The following is a 27500-nucleotide window of genomic DNA, read 5'->3' on the forward strand; positions in this document are numbered from 1 at the left end:
GGGTGGGGGGGGGTGGAAAGAACCAAACTTCGTAGATTTCAAGGGGAATTTGGATTAGTTTACTTTAGAAGTGAAGTGTGAACGACGAAAAAAGCGAGAGACTCGAAGCAACAGATTGAGGAACTTGAAAGAAGGGAAGCGTGTCGTGTGCAGACAGAAAATACCTCTTAGGTGCTCATGGCAACTTCCTGAAGTCACTCTTCAGGCTTGTTTTTCTCGAGATGCAGCTAGAGGAGAAACTTCTCTAGTTACTGGGATCTCTAAAGGGAGTTCTTAGAGTAGCTTAAATAGGATCTTGAATTTTGGAATTTCTTATGCTCAAATCTTAGAAGTCACCTGTTCTTCATTGTTTCTATTTAACCTCCAGCATAAAAGATACTTCAGCGAAATCACTTTTCCAGCTAACCTACTGCAGTTGTATAAGCCTCCTTTAAATGAAAGACAGGTTTAGAGCTTCTGTGCTTAAAGTTAACTCACTAATCTGGCTTTCTTCATGAAGTTTCTAAATGCCTTTCATCTAGCCTTCACTTGACATTGTAAAATCACTGTTGGAGAGAAACTGTTTAGAATAATGGTTGAAAGTGAGTGAAAACTTGCACCTCTCCGAATTTCAAAGACCAAAGATCGGATCAGCTTGGGTGAAAGCCCTGGGAGGAAAGTGTGGATTATTTTTGAATTATACTTCTTTGAGGGAAGGAAACGTCCTTTGTATTCGTGAAGACTAGAACTAAGATGAACTTCAGGTGTATCATGTGGCTTTTTTGTTTGTTTGTTTTTTGCGATACGCGGGCCTCTCACTGTTGTGGCCTCTCCCGTTGCGGAGCACAGGCTCCGGACGCTCAGGCTCAGCGGCCATGGCTCACGGGCCCAGCCGCTCCGCGGCATGTGGGATCCTCCCGGACCGGGGCACGAACCCGTGTCCCCTGCATCGGCAGGCGGACTCTCAACCACTGCGCCCCCAGGGAAGCCCCTCATGTGGCTTTTGAGCCCTCTTACCAGGTAGTTAGTCTTAACCTCATTCCTTTTGAAAGCAATTGTCTGATCTGAAGATAATATAAAACCTGTGGGCTGGCTGACACATTTTACCTGGATGTGGACGTGGGGGGAATGTATACTTCACCTTGGGCTTTTCAGTGTCAAATGTGTTCACCTGAAAGCACTCTTCTGTTCGGTGACTGGTCAGGGGAAACTTTATGCAATTGGGATAGTGAGGAAATTGCCTCTGGTTAGATGGTGGTTGCCTGAAGTGCTGAGGATCGGGAGGCTTCTGTTGCCGAATCCAGCTCCCTGTGGCACAGATGCTGAATAAAAATACGGAGACAGAATTGGAAGATAAGAAGTAGAGAGAATTTTTATTTTCTTTGCCAGGCAAAGGGAAGACACAAGCTGGCACCTCAAGAACTGTGACCCCCCCCCCCCCTTCCTGGGGAATTACAGGGATTCTTGTAGGGGAGTTAGCAGTCCAAAGTGAGAGGTAAGGATCAAAATGGTGAAGGTCTGCGACCTCCTTTCTGAAATGCAAACAACTACAAGGGGTGATTTGCTACAAGAGTTTATAGGGAGAGTAAAGTGTAAATACCAGGTGCAGGATGTAAGTTACCTAAATTACACAGGGTTAGGGGTGACAGGTTAGCTTTGTGAAGGACAGATCTAACTACAGACACTACAGATGAGTAACAGTTAAAATAAAACTAGGATTAATTAACTGAGGCCAGTTTGTTTCTTCTCTAGCCTGCTCACTGTTCCCTTTATTTTTCTGGTTATCAGGAGAGGAAACAACCTCATTTCTATTTTTGTTGCGACACTTCCTTGAGCTTATCGAGATGAGGAACTATCATAGGGAAAGGGGATAATGGGGCATCTTTGTGACAGGCTCAGACCATTCTGTGTTCATTATCTTGGCTTGTGATTTCACAGGTGCTACATAGCCAATTAAAGTTTCTGTATGTTAACTACATAAATCTACTTCTCTTAAAAGTCATACTATACCCAAACACCTAGGTCTACCTGCTTTAAGAAAAATCTGAAAAAACTGGAGGAAAAAAAATACAAGAGCAGGGACATACAACTTTGTCTTTCTCATCCTTACCAGTGGGGGGGGGGGGGGTTATTTTGTTTCCATGGTACTCATGAGGGAAGCAAGGTTCAAGGAGAGAAAGATTTTTGGCTTCACGTAGATAACCCTGCTCAAGAGATGTGTTGTTCTGGGCCAGCAGTCTGCTTGACATAAAATTTGACAGGTGAGATCTGGGGTCTTGAGAATCCCAGGCTTTCCAGGCAACACTGCTGATGTGCTGCTTCTCCATGGCTGCCTAACACTGAAAACCAATTTTATGACTACTCATCCTGCAGGGGTTTCACCTGCAATTGTCAATTTACCGTTTAAAAATTTCTCTGCTTCTGAATTACAAAAGCTGGTATACCAGTGACTTAGTTCTGTGAACCAAAAACTTGGTTACATTTAAGTGTGAATTCTAAGGTATTAAGTGCATGGTGTGGGTGTTTTGTCTACTAACCCCCTCCATTTCTGTAAACTTTATCAACCACTATAAAAATCAAGGGAAATAGAAACAAAGCCAACCCTTATACACAAATGTACTTTAGATCTACAAAATACCTCAGTGGATTATTGGACAAAGAAAATACTGACCTCTCAATAGAAAACTAACAGTGGAGATACTGAAAAGTTTGCCTTTCCCACCTTTAGAAATGCAGGGCAACACAATTGCCATTTATTTGTTTAACCAGTTAATTAAGGGACTCCTGCAGGTGAGTCCTATGAAACTGGTGTCTATATAGATGGTGTTTTTGCATTGGCTTCTAATCAGCCACATGGCTCTAGGTATCAAAATATGGTGTGATGAATTAGGAGGTGACAACTTTACAACTTTAACGGTAACTGAGGAGTGGAGAGAAGGGGTTGAATAACGTCTATCAATTGAAAACTTTTACAACCAGACACGGAATAGTGCAGGATTCCCCTCTGCCCGTGGGGATTTAGCCATGCCTTAGGCTACTTCTGTGTGCATGTCTCTGAGCTTTGGCCTGACGTACATTCAGCCTGCTTTCTGGCTACTGTGTTCACTACAGCCTGAACCTCTGCTTATGTTTTCTCTTAAAACTTGTCTGGGATTCAGCTTTTATAAGCTCAAACCCTGACTAGCCCCTAGGGTGGCCTTAATTGAAATTCCTCAGTTCTGCCAAGGCCACTTTGGGTTCAACTCATTCTTTGGGTTTCTGCTTAGTATCCAGTGTCCCTAGAGTTGGTCGACACCAGAATCCAATGGTTACTTTCCCAGGAGCCTTGATGTAGCCATGTGTACATGTTGTTTCTTAGCACCAAATCTAGCTCAGACTGTCTCTAGTTGAAGACAACGATCTTTATCTTAATTGTAATAAGCCACTCAGATAAGTATTAAGCAATGAAAAGGGAGTAGTAAGAAAATGGTCGAAGTGAGACTAATGATAGAAATCGGAACTAGGTGAATTAAAACCTGTGCCTCTAGAAGCTGTTAGTTTCTTTGGAGGGATTTCTTAAAGGTAGTTGTCTGATGATCAAGACCCCTTCCCCCATAAATCTCCATGTAGGCAAGCCAATATTAGGTGTTGTAATTTAAGCCAGTGGCTTTGAACTCTTGGGGAATCTGATACACAGCAAAGTAGAAGCCTGCTCTTGGAACAGCAGGGGAGAATGGATGCAGAACCCTTCCACTAGCCTACTGCCACAACTGGCCCAGAGAATGTCCACGATGCTGGGGAACACGATACTTCTGCTTCTTGAAAGACGCTTGCCTATTAAGAGTTCTTAAAACTCAGTCCTGTTAAGGGAAATACCTCAAGCTTGCAGCTGTGGTCACAATGTTAACATCTCCAATTTTTTAGGCTGCTCCTAGGGAAACTAATCTTGTTTCTAAGGCCTAATCTTGTTTCTTCATGTGGTAAATTAAGCTTAAGAAGAACTGGTGACCCCTAGGTCTTCTGGCTTCCGTGATGTCTGTTTCTTGGTACATCGAAAGTCTGAAGTCTTAAATGGGATGGGGGTGCAGTTGGAGAAAATGCTCTCATGAGGGAGCTTGAGCCTTAGATACAGTTCTGAATCCTTTGATCCATAAAGCGGTTTGCTTACCAGCAGCCCTTTCAGGGATCTGATTCTGTTTTACAGGAATGGCTGGCATCTTTTCCTGCAGGGAATCCTTGAGAAGCCTGTGGTGTGAGATGAGGTGGCCAGAAGCTACCCAGGTCAAGCGGGTCCCCTTTTCCCACCTCACACTAGAGTCATAGTCATGAGACCCACTGACTGGAGTGAGGGACTGGCTGGCAGCAAACAACTCTCCTGAAGCCTGTGTTTTAGGAGATTGGTCTGAGGATGAAGGTAGTCAACACCCCTGGGCTGAGCATACTCTGGAAGGGAGGCCTTGCCCTCTGGGAGCCCACAGCATAGCTCGAAGGAACAAAGACCCAGCTGTGGCTCCAGGTGCTTAATCAATGGTGACGCACATCTCCCCCCAGAAGAGGATGGGGGCATGCGGGCTGGGAATTAGAACTGACATTCAAGTCTGGCTTATCTTCTTTGAAACAACTTTGAAAAAAAAAAAAGCTGGAGTAGATTTCAGCTTTGGCCTCAACTTTGCATTGCAGTGCCTTGGGTCTAAATTGTAGTGTCTAATTTGGGCATGATTTTTCTCAGTGAGATGATAGAGCTTGAACCTACTAGGAAGTATGGAGTGGAGGAGAATGAAGCCTCTCTTCAGTAGCAGGAAAGCCCTTGTAGGTGACCAAAGACGTGGTCCCTAATTGTGATGGCCTCATGGAGGTAAGAGTAAGCCTTAAAATGAAGAGAAGGCTTAGTAAAGCCTAGGATGGCATTTGGTCTGTACTGCTCCTGAGGTTTCTAAAGCAGCCTGTGAATTTGGAGGAATGTTTAGATGAGACATGGTCAACTACAGGACCAGCAGAAATTGTCTAGATATACCTATGTTGTTCTTTTGTCTTTGGTCTGGGGTTTAGGAGCTTCCAGGTGGGAGATAGGATGTAGTATAAACTGAACAATATTGTGATGGCTTCTGCTTTTCTGAAGTCAAGTGTTCTCACCCCAAAGAACCCTCAACTTCTACCTGAAGTACTATATGTGGGAAACTTGTAGATCAAAGTTCTCTGAATGTTGTCTTTATAGAGAATAGGGAACTCTAGCATGCTGCTATCCAAGAGACATGTGAAACAGAAGTACAGGCCACATATATAATTTTAAGTGTTGTAGCCCCATTAAAAAAACAAGTGAAGTTTAATGTTACCCCAGTAGATAAAATAGATTTAAACCTGTAAAATAATGAGCTTATATATTTTGGTCCTAAGCGTTTGAAGTTTGGTATGCCTTTTAACTTTATAGCACATCAAATCTAGCACCATCTCAAGTGCTCATTGGCTAGTGGCTAGTCATGTTGGACTAGATAAAAGACAACCTTGGGCCCTACTGTTCAACCTCATTTGCCATCTGTTTTAGAGATACACTAGTCTAAAATGACTTAGGGAGAATGTAGTTTGAGTATTGCTGTCAGCTGAGTGAAAGTTCCCAGGAACCAGAACACTGGAACCACTTCAACTGTTTACTTTAAACTTTGTTAGAATGACTACCTTTGTGTTTAACACCATCCGACATCAGCAATACGTCTTCCACACCCGGAGCAGTCACTTTATTTGATTACTGCTGTCAGACTTTGTCCTGGAATCTTATATACCATGTGTACCCAAAGCACACATTCTACAGCTTCTAACTCCTGACTATCCTACGGACAGGACCATGGAAAGATACAAGTAGCTCTTACCTTTGATATCTTTGACTATTTTCCAATTTGAGTTAGTGGTAATTTATAGATCAGGTACTTAGGCACTTGATGTACCTCGCCAGGGCCTCACACTCCACCCTCCACCACACCCGTTCAAAACACATGCTAGAGTCTCCTCACGGTGGAGGAACTATGCCTCTTACTATTGAGCTACACTCAAATTAGGCTTGGAGTGTGTTTTTCAGTGATGGGCTGTGTTAAGGAGACTTCTCATAAGCCAACAGGACTATACACCTTCTTAGGTGACCTGGGATGATGTGCCTGTATAAGGACCAGTGTAAATGGATATCAAACTGAACTAAGTTTGCTTTAGAGAGCGGGGAGATCCTTCTGCTGGCCACAACTCCTTACCCAAAACTTCTTTCAAGGTAAACTGATCCAACCTGGATTGGAATTTAGCACAGCTGACCTGGCTTTCCTCCAGGTGTTTGTACTTATTGGAGGAATCTATCTTTGCCAAGGGGAAGCTCTTGGCTTTGGAGCAGGAAGGTGGAGGAGAGAAGGGTGTCTGGACCTTGGACCTATGTCAAGGAGTTATGGTGAGAGTGAAGGGCATGAGACACTGGTGACATTCTCAGGTGGTGAGGTGCAGATGTTTTTTTAAACATCTTTATTGGAGTGTAATTGCTTTACAATGGTGTGTTAGTTTCTGCTTTATAACTAAGTGAATCAGTTATACATATACATATGTTCCCATATCTCTTCCCTCTTGCATCTCCCTCCCTCCCACCCTCCCTATCCCACACCTCCAGGTGGTCACAAAGCACCGAGCTGATCTCCCTGTGCTATGTGGCTGCTTCCCACTAGCTATCTACCTTACGTTTGGTAGTGTATATATGTCCATGCCATTCTCTCACTTTGTCACAGCCCACCCTTCCCCCTCCCCATGTCCTCAAGTCCATTCTCTAGTAGGTCTGTGTCTTTATTACTGTCTTATCCCTAGGTTCTTCATGACATTTTTTTCCTTAAATTCCATATATATGTGTTAGCATATGGTATTTGTCTTTCTCTTTCTGACTTCACTCTGTATGACAGACTCTAGGTCTATCCACTTCATTACAAATAGCTCAATTTCATTTCTTTTTATGGCTGAGTAATATTCCATTGTATATATGTGCCACATCTTCTTTATCCATTCATCTGATGATGGGCACTTAGGTTGTTTCCATCTCCGGGCTATTGTAAATAGAGCTGCAATGAACATTTTGGTACAAGACTCTTTTGGAATTTTGGTTTTCTCAGGGTATATGCCCAATAGTGGGATTGCTGGGTCATATGGTAATTCTATTTGTAGTTTTTTAAGGAACCTCCATACTGTTCTCCATAGTGGCTGTACCAATTCACATTCCCACCAGCAGTGCAAGAGTGTTCCCTTTTCTCCACACCCTCTCCAGCATTTATTGTTTCTAGATTTTTTGATGATGGCCATTCTGACTGGTGTGAGATGATATCGCATTGTAGTTTTAATTTGCATTTCTCTAATGATTAAAGATGTTGAGCATTCTTTCATGTGTTTGTTGGCAATCTGTATATCTTCTTTGGAGAAATGTCTATTTAGGTCTTCTGCCCATTTTTGGATTGGGTTGTTTGTTCTTTTGATATTGAGCTGCATGAGTTGCTTGTATGCTTTGGAGATTAATCCTTTGTCAGTTGCTTCATTTGCAAATAATTTCTCCCATTCTGAGGGTTGTCTTTTGCTCTTGTTTATGGTTTCCTTTGCTGTGAAAAAGCTTTGAAGTTTCATTAGGTCCCATTTGTTTATTGTTGTTTTTATTTCCATTTCTGTAGGAGGTGGGTCAAAAAGGATCTTGCTGTGATTTATGTCATAGAGTGTTCTGCCTATGTTTTCCTCTAAGAGTTTGATAGTTTCTGGCTTTACATTTAGGTCTTTAATCTATTTTGAGCTTATTTTTGTGTATGGTGTTAGGGAGTGATCTAATCTCATACTTTTACATGTAGCTGTCCAGTTTTCCCAGCACCACTTATTGAAGAGGCTGTCCTTTCTCCACTGTACATTCCTGCCTCCTTTATCAAAGGTGAGGTACAGATTTTAAAGTCCAGACCTTGCCTTGACTGCTTGCATGAAGACGTACCTTGTCACATCTTCTGTGCTGAACTCCCAGCCACCATCCAGCTGCAGTAGGTCCTCAGAAGTCTAATGATCATTAGGCCAACGGAGAAGTCATCCGGAGGTAATTGGCTTCCTTTGTTAAATCATAGCTAGATGGGAGCATCACTCAGACCTTTAGCTATACTATAAAACTCATTGAATGACTGGGGGTTATAAACACACTTGTGAATAATTATGGTTCGTCACTCGGTGGCACTATTACTACTATACCATCACTGATGTGCTTGTTAAATCTTGAGTATTATCCCTAATTACATCTTAAGCTTAAGAGGTGTTTTACCCCATTATATATCTGAGGAAACTGGGATCCCATTGACTTTGTTGAACGTTGATAACTCCTTTTGACCTGGATGCTCAGGTGCTTTCTTCTCACTCTGCTGCCTCTATATGATGCTAGTTTGTTCCTCGTGTGACTAATAGTAAAGGTAATGAAGAATCTTCGTAAGTACTGCCTGTGGCTTTGTCTGGCTCAGTTCTTAGACTATACAGTATTTGTTCAATACTTAAGGCACTTTCCAAATGAGCTCTTAACCAGTTAGCTTGTATAATGGCCAACTTGTGACTAGGAGGCATTTGTGATGCAAGAGCTGTTTCCTTCACCTTGTGGGTCACCAGCAGTTAGGCTCTTAGAGAGGCAACTAAGAGTTCATGGCAACTGGAAGGGTTCCTACAACCTGTCAAGTTACTTCAACCTCTGGGAAGTTACTGTTCTTATAGGCAACGCTTTTACTTTCAAGTTATTTGATGAAGTTCAAATTTCATGAAGTAACAGTGGTCCCCTCAACCCAGTCTTAAGACAGACTTCCAGTGTTTTTCCTAAGCTAAACTCTGGCCACCACTTCAGCAATAAAAAGCATTTGTCTAAGATGAGTCTGCAAATGCCATTTGTGGTCTTGAGCTCATATAACTGATTACTCAAAGGTGAAATCCAAGAGTGGCCAGAGCCATGTGATGTAGTTGAAGACAGTTCTTACACATGTCGCCTTACATAATTGCCCTTGCCTATTGAAACCACCAGTTGAGGTAAATGCCTAAGCCCAGCAATAGACAAAGGACATAGACTTGGGGAAACTGGTGATTTGATTCGACACCTAACAGGCTGAAAGAAACAAACTGCTATAGTCCTAGCTGTCAAATACCCAGCTTGTCTCAGTCAGGTAATGCAAACAGATGAAGTCCAGTTGATATTTTGCATTGTCCAAGAATCTATAAGCTCTGGGTAAATGGGTAATGACCCTGTCTGATTTTAAGCTAATAGTAAAGGTAATGAAGAATCTTCGTAAGCACTGCCTGTGGCTTTGTCTGGCTCAGTTCTTAGACTATACCGTATTTGTTCAATACTTAAGGCACTTTCCAAATGAGCTCTTAACCAGTTAGCTTGTATAATGGCCACCTTGTGACTAGGAGGCAGTTGTGATGCAAGAGCTGTTTCCTTGCTCTCCATAGTGGCTGTATCAATTTACATTCCCACCAGTAGTGCAAGAGCGTTCCCTCGAATACGGTGTATTTTAGAATGTTGAAGGTTCCTATACCTCTCATAGGGGCGGGGAAGATTTATCAGATTAACAGGACATACACTCCCAGATGAACTGCAAAGTAGGACTACTGAAACAACGCCGTGTGCACCCCAAACAATCTACACTTTCATAATCATATCGCTTTTTCCCCCACCTCTCTTTACATCTCGTGTTCACTTTCTATCCCCTATCCTCAGCCTATTTTTACCATTTTGCTTGAAACTCTAGTGGGTATTGATGGTAGGTTCCCCATTTTCCTTGTGTCGTAGACATTTTTAGTCTATACACGTGTTCGTTGCACAGATACGTGGGACCATGGTGGTTATGCAAACAGTAGATCAGAGTCATGACTCACTCTATAAAATGTGTGACTATGGACAAACAGTATTAGCAACAGTAGCTAAGCCTTTACCATTGTTCTGAATGCTTTATACACTGATTCCTTAGTAAGACTTAAGGGGTAGTTGCACTTCATAAGGAAAAAAATCAGAGGCCTCAAGTTGTCACTTTCCCAATCTCTCTACCTAGGAAATTGTTCATTTTAGGTTAAGTGTCTTTAAGTATGCAATTAAACCGCCCTTACAATGATTTACTATAATGTGCCTATAGGACAAACCTTTTAACTACTGAATATTGCAGTTAAGGGTGAGGTATCATAAATATCAGACTGAATCTCAACCCCAAACGACACGTAATCAGGTAACTGTCTTTCTTGTCTTACTCAGCAGGAAGCTAGATGTCTTAGGGGAAGAGTAGTCACTTCCTGTATCACAAAGTCCTATCCGATTACCAGGCTCCTCTGTACACTGACTCAAATGTCAACTGTGGGGAACGTGGGGCTTTTACCGTTATGTGAACAGAAGCTTTTGGTGTGGCCAGATGACTGGTTAAATATCATGGGCTTAGTCACGTACACATTTGCGTCAGACTAAATGACCAAATAGATGTAAAAGGTAGAATAAATCTGTCTAGCTTGGAACATATCTTGCTGTATTTTCCCTGTATTTTTTTGTGGCTTAACTCCACCTAAGATCTCTGGGCTGTGTCAATAAACCAGTTAAGGGCTGTTGTTTGTAATACGTGATTATCACGTGCATGTATTTAATTCTCCTTAACTGTAAAATCTAGATCATTTAACAGAATACCTGTCTGATTCAGTGAAGCGAGCAGCACCTGTCACCTGATAAACTAGAACTGATGTAGACATCTTACTCTGAGGTATTACAACGCTCACTTTCTACTTCTGACTTATCCAAGAAAGCATTGAAGTACTGGCCAGATAAATGAATCTCAGCTACTCAGTTTCAGGCAGTTACAAACTTTTATAGGTGATACTCTGAGGTTAACTGCCCAAAGTCTCCCTCAAAAGAGGCTGGGATTTGAACCCCAGGTCTCGTTCCAAAGCCAGATACTTAGTTTTATTGAATGAAGAGATGATGGGATGGTTATGGAAACACCTCCTTCATCCCCTGACTCCCCTTACTGTCGATTGCTTCTACTCTACTTCCTCGTGCATAGGTGATTAACACTATACACTTTGCTTTCCCAAATAAGTAACCCAGTTGTTTCACTTAATGACCTTTCTTCCTCTCCAGCTTGCTCAACTCTTCCCACTTCATTCCTACTAAGATGGCTGCCTCCATATTGATCTCCAGCCTATTGACCCCATTATTTCAATATTCCAGCTGCTGCTTTTACTCCTTCTTGGCATGTCTTTTCCCAAGTACCAATTTTGTAGCTCTATTTTAGGTCTTTCTGATAAACCTCAACCCTGTGTGAAACGAAGTATCTACTTTGTCCTAACACTGGAAAAACAGAGTTGGGCTGAATTTATAAAGAATAAGGTACATTTGTGCCTCTAAACTCACCACTGACTTTGGATTCTCCCAACTGCCAGATATCACAGAGGGGAGGAAGAGAAGCCAGAAAAACAGGGCTGTTGGGCAATCTTAAGCTTAGACATCTCCTTAATAAACCCAAAACCCAGGTAACTTCTGCTTTGTCCTTGTAACATCGTTCCCTTGCCTTCAGAGATTACAGGTAAGGTGGTAAGACATGCGTTATGAACTACAAATCAATGTAGCGTGTGTTGACATTCGTATTTTGGTTTCACTTACTGTCACTGGTTCTTTCATAGTAAGCTTACCACCCTAAGTAGCTGCCATGTTTTAAGATGGGCCCCACCCACAGACTTCCTTCTCTCTGAATCAGTCTCTTTGGTATCTCTCTGCTAGAGGTGAAGTCCCAGGACTGTGTCCCTGGCAGCAGGGACACTAGGAGAGAGCCCTTGGGATGATGGTACTCATTATATGAGAAATTCTCCAAAGTGCTTCCAGAGACATCAGGGCTCTGAACATGACAAAGTTCCACAGCTATGAACCACTTATCCTAAGAGGTCTTGGGTAACTGTCTAACCAGCTTAGCAGACAGTCATGGCTTACCTGTTCTCAATTTCATACAATCTTCCAGAGGACAAGGATCTTTTGGCTGACTCCGATCAAAAATATTTCCCTGAATTTAATAGAGTACTCCCTCTTACTTGATTTTTTATTTAAAAATTTTTTTTGTTTTTTATACTGCAGGTTCTAATTAGTCATCAATTTTATTTTATTTTTATATTTATTTATTTTAAGTCATCAATTTTATACACATCAGTGTATACATGTCAATCCCAATCGCCCAATTCAGCACACCACCATCCCCACCCCACCGTGGTTTTCCCCCCTTGGTGTCCATACGTTTGTTCTCTACATCTGTGTCTCAACTTCTGCCCTGCAAACTGGTTCATCTGTACCATTTTTCTAGGTTCCACATACATGAGTTAATGTATGATATTTGTTTTTCTCTTTCTGACTTCACTCTGTATGACAGTCTCTAGATCCATCCACGTCTCAACAGATGACTCAATTTCATTCCTTTTTATGGCTGAGTAATATTCCATTGTATATACGTACCACAACTTCTTTATCCATTCATCTGTCGATGGGCATTTAGGTTGCTTCCATGACCTGGCTATTGTAAATAGAGCTGCAGTGAACATTGGGGTGCATGTGTCATTTTGAATTATGGTTTTCCCTGGGTATATGCCCAGTAGTGGGATTGCTGGATCATATGGTAATTCTATTTTTAGTTTCTTAAGGAAACTCCATACTGTTCTCCATAGTTCCTATATCAATTTACATTCCCACCAACAGTGCAAGAGGCTTCCCTTTTCTCCACACCCTCTCCAGGATTTGTTGTTTGCAGACTTTCTGATGATGCCCATTCTAACTGGTGTGAGGTGGTACCTCACTGTAGTTTTGATTTGCATTTCTCTAAGAATTGGTGACGTTGAGCAGCTTTTCATGTGCTTCTTGTCCATCTGTATGTCTTCTCTGGAGAAATGTCTATTCAGGTCTTCTGCCCATTTTTGGATTGGGTTGTTTGTTAATTTAATATTGAGCTGCATGAGCTGTTTATATATTTTGGAGATTAATCCTTTGTCCGTTGATTCGTTTGCAAATATTTTCTCCCATTCTGAGGGTTGTCTTTTCATCTTGTTTATGGTTTCCTTTGCTGTGCAAAAGCTTTGAAGTTTCATTAGGTCCCATTTGTTTGTTTTTATTTCCATTACTCTAGGAGGTGGATCAAAAAAGATCTTGCTGTGATTTATGTCAAACAGTGTTCTTCCTATGTTTTCCTCTAAAAGTTTTATAGTGTCTGGTTTTACATTTAGGTCTTGAATCCATTTTGAGTTTATTTTTGTGTATGCTGTTAGGGAGTGTTCTAATTTCATTCTTTTACATGTAGCTATCCAGTTTTCCCAGCACCATTTATTGGAGAGACTGTCTTTTCTCCATTGTATATCTTTGCCTCCTTTGTCGTAGATTAGTTGACTATAGGTGTGTGGGTTTATCTCTGGGCTTTCTATCTTGTTCCATTGATCTATGTTTCTGTTTTTGTGCCAGTACCATATTGTCTTGATTACTGTAGCTTTGTAGTATAGTCTGAAGTCAGGGAGTCTGATTCCTCCAGCTCCGTTTTTTTCCCTCAAGACTGCTTTGGCTATTCGGGGTCTTCTTTGTCTCCATAGAAATTTTGAGATGATTTGTTCTAGTTCCTTAAAAAATGCCATTGGTAATTTGATAGGGATTGCATTGAATCTGTAGATTGCTTTGGGTAGTATAGTCGTTTTCACAATATTGATTCTTCCGATCCAAGAACATGGTATTTCTCTCCATCTGTTGGTATCATCTTTAATTTCTTTCATCAGTGTCTTATAGTTCTATGCATACAGGTCTTTTATTTCCCTAGGTAGGTTCATTCCTAGGTATTTTATTCTTTTTGTTGCAATGGTAAATGGGAGTGTTTCCATAATTTCTCATTCAGATTTTTCATCATTAGTGTATAGGAATGCAAGAGATTTCTGTGCATTAATTTTGTATCCTGAAACTTTACCAAATTCGTTGATTAGCTCTAGTAGTTTTCTGGTGGCATTTTTAGGATTCTCTGTAGTATCATGTCATCTGCAAACAGTGACAGTTTTACTTCTTCTTTTTCAGTTTGTATTCCTTTCATTTCTTTTTCTTCTCTGATTGCCGGGGCTAGGACTTCCAAAACTATGTTGAATAATAGTGGTGAGAGTGGACATCCTTGTTTATTTCCTGATCTTAGAGGAAATGCTTTCAGTTTTTCACCATTGGGAATGATGTTTGCTGTGGGTTTGTCATATATGGCCTTTATTATGTTGAGGTAGGTTCCCTCTATGCCCACTTTCTGTAGAGTTTTTATCATAAATCAGTGTTGAGTTTTGTCAAAAGCCTTTTCTGCATCTATTGAGATGATCATATGGTTTTTATTCTTCAGTTTGTTAATGTGGTGTATCACATTGATTGATTTGCGTATATTGAAGAATCCCTGGATCCCTGGGCTAAATCCCACTTGATCATGGTGTATGATCCTTTTAATGTGTTGTTGGATTCTGTTTGTTAGTATTTTGTTAAGGATTTTTGCGTCTATATTCATCAGTGATACTGGTCTGTAATTTTCTTTTTTTGTAGTGTCTTTGACTTGTTTTGGTATCAGGGTGATGGTGGCCTCAAAGAATGAGTTTGGGAGTATTCCTTCCTCTGCAATTTTTTGGAAGTGTTTGAGAAGGATGGGTGTTATCTCTTCTCTAAATATTTGATTGAATTCACCTGTGAAGCCATCTGGTCCTGGACTTTTGTTTGTTGGAAGATTTTTTTTTATCACAGTTTCAATTTCAGTGCTTGTGATTGGTCTGTTCATATTTTCTATTTCTTCCTGGTTCAGCCTTGGAAGGTTATACCTTTCTAAGAATTTGTCCATTTCTTCCAGGTTGTCCATTTTATTGGCTTAGGGTTGCTTGTAGTAGTGTCTTAGGATGCTTTGTATTTCTGCATTGTCTATTGTAACTTTTTTTTCATTTCTAGTTTTATTGACTTGAGTCCTCTCCCTCTTTTTCTTGATGGGTCTGGCTAATGGTTTATCAATTTTGTTTATCTTAAAGAACCAGCTTTTAGTTTTATTGATCTTTGCTATTGTTTTCTTTGTTTCTATTTCATTTATTTCTGCTCTGATCTTTATGATTTCTTTCCTTCTGCTAACTTTGAGTTTTGTTTATTCTTCTTTCTTTAGTTCCTTTAGGTGTAAGGTTAGATTGTTTACTTGAGAGTTTTCTTGTTTCTTGAGGTAGGCTTGTGTAGCTGCAAACTTCCCTCTTAGAACTGCTTTTGCTGCATCCCATAGGTTTTGGATTGTCGTGTTTTCATTGTCATTTGTCTGTAGGTATTTTTTGATTTCCTCTTTGATTTCTTCAGTGATCTCTTGGTTATTTAGTAATGTATTGCTTAGCCTCCATGTGTTTGTGCTTTTTACGTTTTTTTCCCTGTAATTGATTTCTAATCTGATAGCGTTGTGGTCAGAAAAGATGCTTGATATGATTTCAGTTTTCTTAAATTTACTGAGGCTTGATTTGTGACCCAAGATGTGATCTATCCCGGAGGGTGTTCCATGGGCACTTGAGAAGAAAGTGTAATCTGCTGTTTTTGGATGGAATGTCCTATAAATATCAATTAAATCTATCTGGTCTATTGTGTCATTTAAAACTTCTGTTTCCTTATTTATTTTCATTTTGGATGATCTGTCCATTGGGGTAAGTGAGGTGTTAAAGTCCCCCACTATTATTGTGTTACTGTCGATTTCCTCTTTTATAGCTGTTAGCAGTTGCCTTATGGATTGAGGTGCTCCTATGTTGGGTGCATATATATTTATAACTGTTATATCTTCTTCTTGGATTGCTCCCTTGATCATTATGTAGTGTCCTTCCTTGTCTCTTGTAACATTCTTTATTTTGAAGTCTATTTTATCTGATATGAGTATAGCTACTCCAGCTTTCTTTTGATTTCTATTTGCATGGAATATCTTTTTCCATCCCCTCACTTTCAGTCTGTATGTGTCCCTAGGTCTCAAGTGGGTCTCTTGTAGACAGCATATATATGCGTCTTCTTTTTTGTATCCATTCAGCAAGCCTGTGTCTTTTGGTTGGAGCATTTAATCCATTCACGATTAAGGTAATTATCGATATGTTCCTATGACCATTTTCTTAATTGTTTTGGGTTTGTTTTTGTAGATCCTTTTCTTCTCTTGTGTTTCCCACTTAGAGCAGTTCCTTTAGCATTGGTGGTGGTGCTGAATTCTCTTAGCCTTTGCTTGTCTGTAAAGCTTTTGATTTCTCCATCGAATCTGAATGAGATCCTTGCTTGGTAGAGTAATCTTGGTTGTGGTTTCTCCCCTTTCATCATTTTAAGTATATAATGCCACTCCCTTCTGGCTTGTAGAGTTTCTGCTGAGAAATCAGCTGTTAACCTTATGGGGGTTACCTTGTATGTTATTTTTCATTTTTCCCTTGTTGCTTTCAATAATTTTTCTTTGTGTTTAATTTTTGTCAATTTGATAACTATGTGTCTTGGCGTGTTTCTCCTTGCATTTATCCTGTATGGGACTCACTGCGCTTCCTGGACTTGGGTGGCAACTTCCTTTCCCATGTTAGGGAAGTTTTTGACTATAATCTCTTCAAATATTTTCTCTGGTCCTTTCTCTCTCTCTTCTCCTTCTGGGGCCCCTATAATGTGAATGTTGTTGCGTTTAACATTGTCCCAGAGGTCTCTTAGGCTGTCTTCATTTCTTTTTATTCGTTTTTCTTTTCCACAGCAGTGAACTCCACCATTCTGTCTTCCAGGTCACTTATCCCTTCTTTTGCCTCAGTTATTCTGCTATTGATTCCTTCTAGTGTAGTTTTCATTTCAGTTATTGTATTGTTCATCTCTGTTTGTTTGTTCTTTAATTCTGAGAGGTCTTTGTTAAACATTTCTTGCATCTTCTCGATCTTTGCCTCCAATGTTTTTCCGAGGTCCCAGATCATCTACACTATCATTATTCTGAATTCTTTTTCTGGAAGGTTGCCTATCTCCACTTCATTTAGTTGTTTTTCTGGGGTTTTATCTTGTTCCTTCATCTGGTACATAGCCCTCTGCCTTTTCTTCTTGTCTATCTTTCTGTGAATGTGGTTTTTGTTCCACAGGCTGCAGGATTGTAGTTCTTCTTGCTTCTCATTCCCTGTTTAAAGTGGGAGTATCCACACTTTCAGTTCGTTTTTCAGGCAAATTAGCAGAAGCCGTCAAGGTTTCACAACTTAGTCAAACTTTCCTTTTTCTATGATTATTAAGTGCCCCCTGTTGGATGTGTTTAAGGCTCTAATTGGTGGTTGTGCCCTGTCTTGCTTAACTAGCAAGACCCTGTGTTAGATCCTTGAATGGAGGCCAAGGTTCCAAAAACATGGGGCTGAGGTTAGACCCCATTAGGTCATCTCCCTGTGGTCTTACTTTGAGACGTATTTGCCACAGTGTTTATTGTTTGGGCCTCCCTGAGTGTGGGTCTCTTACCCCAGGGTGATGCTTTTAGAGCTGGTATTAATACTTATCAACACCGTTCTTCCATACCTCCCACCCAAGGCTAGCTGTTCTGTTCTCATTTGCTCAAAATATCTGAGAATGGGTAAAGCTTGAAATTTGGGGCTGGTTGGGGCCCAGTACACTGGCTTCTGACTCGTCTTGAAAAAACCCTTTCTCCCCAACTTCCCTATTTTGAAGTGGAAGTTTTAAAACCTGGACCTAATGGGATGACAGGAGTAAAATGGTTAATTTTCTAGGCAGTAATTTTATCATTAGTTGCAAGGTTGTTGTGGCCCAGATGAGAGCATCTCAGACTATCTGGTGTAGGACTGGTTTGCTTCTAATCTGTCATGGGTCGACACTTCATAATATAGAGTAAGAGTGAATTATCAGAAGAATAGAAGCCAAGTCTTACTAGACTTAATAGACACAAAATTACATTTTGACAATCAAAAGAGGAAGAAATACAAATTTTATATTTATAAAATATATATTTTTAAATGGTGACTGAAAATTACAATCAGAATCACAGGTGTTATCAAGAGTGAAAGTGTAGTATAACTTACTGCATGAAATGGTATGTAGAATGAGTACTGAACGTCAGTACTTCAAGTTTTAAATGACAAATCAGTTTTCTTCTTAACTTACTAAATCTATGTTGGATTGACAGCAGTGCTGCTCACAAGGGATAATATAACTAAACTACTAGACTACATTTTAATAACTCTCCTAGTAGGGAGACTAATCTCCTATAGGCATGCTGATCAGAATGGAGGATTTTAAAGCCATCACAGCAGTCTCAGGGGTTATTTAACCTAGCCAAAATAATCACTAGATGCTGTACTAAAAATATACCTTAAATCCTTTATCACTAGCCAATTACAAGTATATCCTGTAAAGCTATGGTTACCTTCAAGATGAATGGATTCCAGGTCTGAATTTGCCTGCATGGGTCTCTTGAGAAAAAGCTAAACTCAGGATCTTCTAATTCAAAAAGTTTTTGATTGTTTTGCAGATGGGCAACATCAAGAACTCCTGTTTCGCTGATCAAATTATGTAACATGTAATAACTTAGTCCTTCAAGAGTCTAACTTTTGTTTTTGCTGTTCTTACGTGTAACTGATACCCATTTTGATGTTTAGGAGCTTTTAAAGGTTGTTGGTATGGTTTGGAGAACAGAGAGAATGGATAGCCCCCTTATCTGTTCACTTACTAGATCATTCTGTCAATCAGGTTATCTCAAAATACCGTTGGAGGAAGGCAGGTTATGAATACATGATGTCCACTGTTGGAGCTATAGCTTTTGGAGTTTTCTGTGGCTGAGGAAGAAAATATGAGATGGACCTTTAAAACTGGAGAACTGAAGTTGCCAGGATTTCCCTATGGAAAGATTCAGAGGTGGCTAAATCCTAGAAGTCACTGCACTTGATGCCATGTCTCCAAATTCCCTTAAGTGACTGTGCCAAGGGGTGGCTGAGTCCTAGTCACCTTTCTCCCACCATACCCCACCCTCTGGTTCTTGCTTAATATGGTTTTATGTTAACTTGGTTTCAAGCCATGAGTGCACTTCCCTGCAGACCAGGCTATTATTCTCTAAACCCATTCTACATAGGAATTCTTGAGATACTGCTTTTCCATAGGAATAGTCTGAGCTCTGCAGGGAGGCAACATAATGTAGTGATGAGAACAGACTTAGCGCCCTGGCCTGAGCTGGAGTTCCAGATCTTCCATCTTCTGGCTGTGTAGCCTGTTGGCAAATCACTCACCCTCCCCAAGCCTCAGTTGTCTGGTTAGAAATAGAGCTGCTGGGACTAGTGTACAGAGGATATTTTGCATAGGACAACAAAATTCTTTTCAGAAGTTGGGGCCGTTATTTTTTGGCCTGAGACAGGACTTGTATTCTGCAACAATAGTTGTCTAAGATGAGGTTCTTTGATAGTAAAGGGAAGAGAGGTGAGAAAGAATGGCTAAAATCCAGAGCTGCACAGGAGATGTTTATAACAAGCTGCTCACAGAACTGTGGAACAGAGTCCCACAGCAGAGTATTTCTAGCACCACACTTTCACATCATTTTCCATTGGAAAATATTGGTGTTACGGAATCAGGTGCACCTTGCCAGATGCTCAGGTATCAAGCCAAAATGCAGTTACTCCTAGATTGACAGCAAAGAGAGGGTTTATTCACAAGGCAGCCAAGTGAGGAGATGGGAGAACACATCTCACATACCTCCCTGAAGGCAAGAGGCTCGGGGTATTTATAGGATGAAGAATAAAGAAGCAGAGCGGTCTGAGGCTTGGAGTATGAGTTGCATGGGGAAAGATGATTGGGGAAAAGTATGGTAATTGTAGTTCTGAGCGGGAGTAACTAAGCTACAGGCCTCTGCACATTAAAACTGGGGGTGCTTAGAATGACCTGAAGGTGGAGTTTTCAGCCCTCTGATGTCAAAAGGTCACCAAGTGCACAGTTGCGCATGCCCAGTCGGAGGGTCGGTGGTTCCCATCCAGTCTTAGCTGGATCAGCTTGAACTAGACACAGCTGCCTCTAAGTTCCTGGAGAAAAAAATTCGGGCAAACAACATCTTATTTAGGCATTGTGCCCCTTGGAGGACATGCAAGTCTTTTGTAGCAACAGTTAAACCACCTTGATTAGTGAAGGCAGGTTCCAGGTGAAATGGATTTGATGATTACAGTTTCGCTTGTATAACTCACACACTGGAGGGGATTGGAAGCTAGATGGCTGAAGGCCCCAGCCCTCCTGAGGAATGAGAGCTGTGTCGTACACCTGTCAACATAACTTGCTATCCTGTGGCTTGCTAGGTAGGAAGCTTTGCTCAGAGGTGTTCTGATTGGAGAAAATCTCTCTGAAGATGAAGAGAACTTGCTAGAAACACATATTTCAGACTACAGTCTGCATGCTGGGGAAATCTGAAGGTCATTCTTAAACACGAATAATTATTGCTAGTGGGTAGATGGAGGGGCATTGGCTGGAAAGGTGACCTGCTTGGCTTGTGTCCAGAGCATCCCATCTTCACAGGTAAAGCTTCTTAGCTCTAACTCGGGATCTAGTGTCAGTTCTATTTTTTATGGTGTAACAGGCCAGCAATGGTCACTTAGCTTTAAGTCAGATCTGTTATTGGTCCTATGCTGACTGCTATCAAATTTTAGTGACTGATCCCTTGTTCCTGCCATTTTCTAAGCTCTTTTCTTCTGTTTCTTTGAACAGCAGTCCCAAGAACTGGATCCTTGCTTAGATGCCGAGTCTTCCAGGACTGTGGCAATGGACCGTGCAATCTACCCAGGAGCAGTGGCTGTTCCCGAGGCGGAGCTTCGTGTCCTGACCAACACTGGTGCAACTTGTTCTACCACTGACCACCACCATGACCCAGTTATTAGCTGGGTAGGTTGCTACTTCTGAGGTTCATTTTGTGTATGAAATGAGAAGGTTAAAGGTGGGATTAGATACAATTCTCAACTACTCAAATTGAGTCGATCTTGGGAGTCTTTTGGTGGGATTGATAATCAGGGAAAGAAGGTATGGAAAGCAAAAAGCACTGTCTTGACCTTGTAATGTACCATTTCGATTTAAGTCACATCTTAGTCATTGGACCTTGCCCAGAGGTCTTTGATCAAATAATGGGTATGAGTTCCAACAGGTGTACCCAGACACAGGCTCTGGGACCTTCTCCATGCTTGCCTGTACAAGAACTGCTGTGACTGGATCTCTTTTCTATGTTGGGCTTTCTCAACCTGTCTTCAAATGACAATTTAAACATTGAAGTTGGGACACAGTTATGGTCACTATCAGAATTGACACCTGAGCCTAAGCTGGCCAGAGATCCTTAGGTCCTTCTTATCAAAAGGGTTGCCTTTTATTCAAGTCTGTGTCTAGAGAAGAGACATGGAATTACAGTTGTCCTCAAGGGGACTGTCTCACTCTAGCTGGCTCCCAAAAAGCAAGGATTCGAGGGCTGCCTGAATCAAGTCTTGTTTCTTTGTTTTTAGGGGGAAAGAAAAGATGGGACTCCTACATTCTCTGGGAAGGACAACAGTGAAACACTGGATACATGGGAGCTGGGGGGTATTGAGGCCATGATCATTGCTTTAGATGGTGCCAGAGACCGCATAGAATTGAGTATGCAGTGGAGTGGCAGGGAGAAGCCTACTTTGTACCTACTTGGTCATGTATTTCTTGTGGTGCTGACTGACTGGTCTTGTCATATCTTTAGATGTCATAGATGACCGCATTTTACTAGAGGGATAAAACTCCTAATTGGCACCGCCAAGGTTTAGATTAAGGGAAAGGAAATAGAGTTGGGGATATATCATAGGAAAAAGTTGCTAACACCGAAGCACGGTAGCATGATTGTTGAAAAATTGTTTTCAACAAGTTTTTTTTTGTCTTGCTATATTTTGTAAGAATCAACTGTGGGTTCCTTAAATAAGAATACATTCAAGGAAAAAACTAGTAAAGTTACCCAGTTTACTATTAGTCTATTCAAAAAGAGAAAGGAAATCAGTCTTGGCCCACATAACAAATATACAGGGTTCTTATCTGTAGTTGTCAATCTCTTTAAAGAGTGGGGAAAACCTTTGTTAGGGAGTTGACAAGTCCTAGAAAAAGGCTTAAGGGCTTCGTTTGTTTTGGAGACTAGGACAAGACACAGCTGGCTGCTTGAAGTTCACACTGTGTCTTCTGTGGGTGGGTAATGTCAGTGTTGCTTTCCCAGTATCCACTGGGACATGTAACTGGAGTACCTTAAAGGGGTCCCTTGGCATGGGAAGTGGGTTTGGGCAAGTGAGTTGGGAGACTGGAAAAAAAAAACTCTGGCTCACAGTGTGGCTTTGCTGTCCCTGTGAAGTAGAATTCCTTTTCTCTTTGAAATATGGGGAAGTCCTTCTCTAGTCTTTTCCTATCACCTGTCTTATCCAAGGGAAGAAGAAGAATTGGGTTAATGAGATGGGGAACAATTCATGGGGCATATGTAGCTGAACTGTCCTCTTTCGTTTTCAGAGCAGTGCCCTTTCCAGTTTGTGTGGGGGAAAATGCTAACCAAGCCGGCTTTCTCCACCTTATGGCAAAAGGTTCACTCAGCCTGGTTCAGGGGGACCATTTCTCCCAAGCTTGGTTCTTCTGATCCAGTGTCACCAAGGTAGTCTGACCTGGTATCTGAATTGCTGTGGTGCCATGACCAGACAGCCTACAGAGACCCACCAGCCACGTGCTACTGCTGGTCCTGTATCCCTGGCTCCATACCAGCATGCAGAAGAGTTGAGGGCAGGCTAAGGGTTTCCAGTCTCCCAGGTGCTCTTGACAACGCGTGGCACCAGTAGAGCAGCAGGGTCAGGCTCCCCTTCATGGTGGGGAAGACTGCTCTCCCCGGCAGTTACTCTAAAGGGGTGGTCAGACGGACCTGAGCTCAGCCAGATCCTCCTACGTATGGAGGTGAGTCTAGTGTTCTTGGACAATGGAGCCTGTCAAATTCCGTGGTTCTCTATCACAGAAATTCTAGAGCAGTATTTCTTCCCAGTTAAACTGGTGTGGGCACACAGTGGGCCTGGCTTCCCAGGATAGGATCTGACTCGAATCTCCTGGGAGAATAGACTTACCGGCCGGGTCTGGTCTTTTCAGAAGGTCTTGGGATGTTGAACCGCTTCCCGTGCTAGTGTGTGGCTTGAAGGTGGTGTTCACAGTTCCACTGCCCCTACTATATGTTTAGTTCTTAACTGTCAGAAGTAAATTCATAACAGCAGAGTCGACATCAGGGGTTGTTCAGAGGAAAGACCCTCTCCAAGGTCTTAGAGACTTGGGTTTCTGCCCTAAGGGGGAATGTCAGATTGGGTGGGTTAAATTAAGGGCAAAAATGAAATACTTGGAAGAATACCTCTGCTGTGGCCAAGTCTAGGCAAGAGGGAATACAGTGGGAAGGTATCTGAAGTACTGTTGGGGGAAGACTCCCCCATCGTGGAAGAAGTGAGAAAGGCTGAGGGTCAAGAGGGACCTCCTGGGACAAGCTTAGAGAAGCTTGCGACCAGAGCTAGTACCTCTTGAGGTGGCGGGGGGCAGGAGCAGGAAGCTTTAATTGTCCTGTGAAGCTGCTTCAGTAAACCACAGGCAGTTATCTGCTAGAGAGCATTTCTGTCTTCAAGCCCATGGGGTTGAGATATTTTAAAGCTGCCAGTCCCAGGAAGGAGTAGAATGAGATCCCAGGTTCTTGGGGGATAGTACCTTTTTTTAACAACATCTTGTACTTCCTAAAACTCATCCACAACAAGCGTGTGACCTTTAACTATGGACTGTGGCCAATTTCTTGACTTGTTTGAGGCATGAGGACAGAAGTGTTGGATTCTATTTTGCATATTTCCATATGCAGTAGAGCACTGGATGTAGGTCTAGAGGGCATGCCCTCACAGGCAGGCAGTCCTCGTAGGAGGAGGAACTTCTACTGCTGTCAAGTTTGGGTCCCTTGGAGTTGAAAACCCAAGAGACTTAGTGGGCATAAAGCCAGGGGGGAAAAGGGGGCAGATGGAAGGGGCAGGCTGAAAAAATCTTTACATGTCATTGTAACACCCGAGAAAGAAGGGGAAGGACAGAAAGAGCCGGAGACTGCAGCACAGCTCTGCGGTAGAGTCTTGGCCATTCTAAGAGGGAGATGTTGTACAGAGATGACCAGGGGAGGAAACTTGGATTGGGTGGAAATGGTGAGGCCCCAGCACTGCCCTGTGCTCAGTCTTTGGCCAATTGCTCCCTGGGAAGAAGAATCTAGGCTGGATTGCTATGGCAGATCCTGAAGCGCTGCAGCTGGAAGCTCATTAAATGGTGCCCTTGCTTGTGAGTCTGATCATCTTCAAGCGGTAGTCCTGATGGTGGTAACGGTTATAATCGTCCCATTGTCGAGTGTGCTAGCAGCTTGGTACTGCTGGGATGTAGAGAGTGGAGCTAGTCATTCCTTAGCAGAAAACTTGTGCTCAGAAGGCTCTCCCCTGCCCTCCAGGTTCTTTGTATGGATCACCGAGTCCTAATAGAAAAGACACTAATTTCCTATTGCTGCTGTAACAAACTACTATTAAGTCTTAAAATAGGAGACATTATCTATTCAGATCTGAATTGAGTCTCAAAGTGGAGTTGTAGGCAGTACTGCATACTCTCCTGGGGGATCTGGATGGGATATTCATTCCACTTCTCCAGCTACTACAGGCTGCCTGTGTATTTTGGCTCATGGCCCCCTTGCTTCTACAACCAGTGATGGCTAGCAAAGCCGTTCTTATGTCACCTCACCCTAGAACTGATTCTTCTGTCTTCCTTGCCCATGTTTAAAGACCCTTATGACTATACTGGTCCTACTGGGATAGTCTTCCTATTCTGTGATCAATTGATTAGTAACCTTGGTTCCGTATATAATATTCATTTCTGTTACGTAATCATAATATATAAGTTCTGGGAGTTAGGATGTAAACCCTTTAGGGGTCATTATTCTACCTACCACAGAAGGGTTTTGGAAGCAGTCTCCACCTGGAAAGGGGCAGGTGCTCATGGAAGGAGTCATGTGAACAGTCTGCAATGTTGGTGCTGCCCATGGGGGTATGTGGTAGGCACTCGCACCGTGGCAAGGACTCTAAAGGCCTGGGGATGGCTGGATATGAAGTACAGTCAAGCTAATTAACATATCGTCTCACATAACTATCCTTTTATTTTGTGATGAGAGCACTTAATGCCCTCAGCAAATTTCCAGTATTCAATACAGTATTAGTCACCATGCTGTACATTTTCTCTAGACTTACCTGACAGAGCTACCACTTTGTACCCTTTGATTAATAAATCCCGATTTTCCCCTACCTTCCTGTCCCTGGTAACCACTGTTCTACTCTCTGCTTCAATGTATTTGACTTTTAGATTCTACAGTAAGCAATATCTTGCATGTATTTTCCTTTCTGTATCTACTCCAGAATGCAACTTATGGTATCACTAACATCTAAACAAAGAACTGGCCGGAAAAAGTACGGTTTTATTGAAATCTCTATGTCAGGAAGTACTTGTAAGAACTAAAGATGACAACGCGTGTCTCTGTGGAAGGATCTGTTCTGATTGCTGTAGGAGGTTCTAGAGTAGAGCAACTTTTCAAAAGGTGGAGTTGGTCCATTGCCCTTACTGGAGTATTGTACTGGAGAGGATTGCTTCTTTGGGTGACTTGCGTCGAAAAAGTGGGTAGATAGCATTTTGTATCCATTCATCTTAGGATATTCGTATTCGGCCACTTTCATATTCGACCACCTTAACAGATGTAAAATTTATGAGGGAAAACATTGTCATGAAAGTTCGTTAGTAATTACTCCATAGGGTGGTTTTGTTCTTCGGGGCCAATCATAGATTTGGGATCTGTCCGTCTTTTTGATGAAGCATCCTCCAAGCTGTTTCTCTGGGTTGTCAAAGATGACTCGTCATGACCACCATCTGTTTTCCAGACAGCCAAAAGGGAACCCAAAGAAGGTGGCAGGTCTGCAGCTTCTTTTGTAAAGGCATGATGACACTTGCACTTAATTTCTGTCAACATCCCATTGCCCAGTATCTAGTTGCATGGTCACAACTAGCTGAATAAAAAAGCTCATCGTATAATCTTAGCTGGGGGATTGTGTGCTTACCTAAACCTGGGGGACTCTTACTAAAAGGAAGAAGAAAATGAATATCAGATAACCAGCGGTAGGTTGTACCACCATGTATCTAAAGGAGACCTCCCAGACTTGGAGCCAACTTGAACTATAATCTGTAATGAGCTGTTAGTTCACCTGCTCAGATTTCTTCTACCTCCATAATGAAGTGGGGAGATCATGTCTAACCCCTCGAAGTTAGCTAGCTGGCTTAGAGCTCAGTCTGACTTTGAGTGTAGTGGTCAGACATCCACCTACTGTCAGGTTCAAGTGGAATTCTACCACCGAGGAACCTCCTGTTGAAATATGACCAAAAGCGTATGAGCCCGTGGAAGGCCTGTCACCCTGGTGTTTGAGCAGGTCTTGGCCCTAAGGCTGATGTTGTCTTCAGTAGCTCATCAACATCCAGGTGAAGCAGCAGTGTGGGGCGTGGCTGCTTGGCCTGTATGAGGTATAGTAGCAAAGCCCTGAATTGTTTGTCTTTGGCTGTAGAGAGGTAAACAGAGTTGAGAATGAGGTTACTCAGGCAGTCCTGGTGAAGAGTGGAGGCAGTAGCAGGAAGTAATTCCCTCTTATTTTCTGCTGTGGGCCTTCTGGTGGGCCTGGAGTCCCTGATGTGAGCTTCCTACTTTCACGCGTGATCCTTGGGCAATATTTTATGTGGAAATGGCAGCTGTGCTTGTGACTGTCCTTGTTGCCTCAGGAGTCAGTTGAAACAAAGTATGGGCGATATCACTGTTTAGATTCCTTTCCTGATTCGGGGCTTTCTGGGCAAACGTTTCAAAGCTGATCTCCCAGGGGTGGAAGAGGGAGGGAGTATGTTGTGCCTTGTGCTGGACCTAGTCGCCAGCATCCCAGAGTCCACTGACGTTGGTCTATAAGTGGTTGTGGCACTTGCGCTTCCTTTGCCTTGAAGAAATGGTTACCAAGCAATGAGAGTAGGGATATGTGTGCCCTAGGAGAAGAGTTGGATCCTACTACTTTAAGCCTGGGGCTTTCAAATTGGGTTCAAAACCTCTGTGGTGTTATCGGCTGGCTAACCTAGCAGTCATACCTAACTCCTCTTATTGTCTGCCTCCAAAAAAGAGGTGGTGAAAACTAAATATTGCTACACTTAGCTTCAAGAAGAGCTAAGAAAGAGTTAATGAGACAAAACATATAGCCACTGGAAGGCTTCTGCAAAAGCTAGTTCTCAGTCGATTAAAAATCAAATAGAAAAGGATTTGGTTCTCTGTGCCTGTAACATCATTGTGACAGCGGCACTTGCCACCTTATTGTGCCTCAATTAAAAGCATGTTGGCAAGTCAACAAGCTAAAGATGATAGAAGAGAAGATGGAAAGAGCCAGAGTCCTTGAAGATACCACTAAGTAGCAGAACTTCAATAACTGCCCATCTCCAGACTTGCTGTATGTAG

The 27500-nt window shown here is 42.0% G+C and overlaps 1 long non-coding RNA gene across 2 annotated transcripts in view; it reads left to right on the forward strand.

Annotated features, from left to right (window-relative positions):
* The first annotated feature begins 854 nt into the window (after positions 1–854).
* Positions 855–27500, forward strand: part of LOC116754719 — a 173325-nt gene continuing 146679 nt past the window's right edge. For both annotated transcript variants that reach the window (XR_004350147.1, XR_004350146.1), the window contains exons 1-3: positions 855–999; positions 20666–20843; positions 24197–24271. This is a non-coding gene — a long non-coding RNA (uncharacterized LOC116754719). The remainder of the gene's footprint in view (positions 1000–20665; positions 20844–24196; positions 24272–27500) is intronic.

This window comes from Phocoena sinus, chromosome 5 (genome assembly GCF_008692025.1).
Source record: "Phocoena sinus isolate mPhoSin1 chromosome 5, mPhoSin1.pri, whole genome shotgun sequence".
Lineage (NCBI taxonomy): Eukaryota > Metazoa > Chordata > Mammalia > Artiodactyla > Phocoenidae > Phocoena > Phocoena sinus.